General features: G+C 35.1%; 1 protein-coding gene across 1 annotated transcript in view; it reads right to left on the bottom strand.

Annotated features, from left to right (window-relative positions):
- Positions 1–402, bottom strand: part of LOC106330236 — a 2,087-nt gene that overhangs the window by 750 nt on the left and 935 nt on the right. The window lies entirely within an intron of this gene.

The following is a 402-nucleotide window of genomic DNA, read 5'->3' on the forward strand; positions in this document are numbered from 1 at the left end:
ATTCTTTAATTCCTTCTTCCCATGTTTCAAGGTGGAAACCATTCAATCTTATATCCTTGAAACTCAATAAGCTTCTTCTAGAGCTTGGAGAATATAAGGCGGTTCTGATCTCTAGGTGAGTGCCCTTGGGCATCAACACATAGGCTTGGCCGTGACCTTCAATCAGGCTAGCCTCACCCGCCATAGTTTGTACCTTTGCACTTTGCATTTTGAGATTCATAAAGTACCTTTTGTCTCTAAGTATTGTATGACTTGTGCCACTATCCACCACAAGTATACTCATCTCATCATCATTTCTATAAATAAAATTTTCTAAACTTTAGATACTTTATCAGATCTTTAAAAACTCTTATCATTATAAATGTCATTACATAAAATAAAAACACCAAATCAAAGACATAA

This window comes from Brassica oleracea, chromosome C3 (genome assembly GCF_000695525.1).
Source record: "Brassica oleracea var. oleracea cultivar TO1000 chromosome C3, BOL, whole genome shotgun sequence".
Lineage (NCBI taxonomy): Eukaryota > Viridiplantae > Streptophyta > Magnoliopsida > Brassicales > Brassicaceae > Brassica > Brassica oleracea.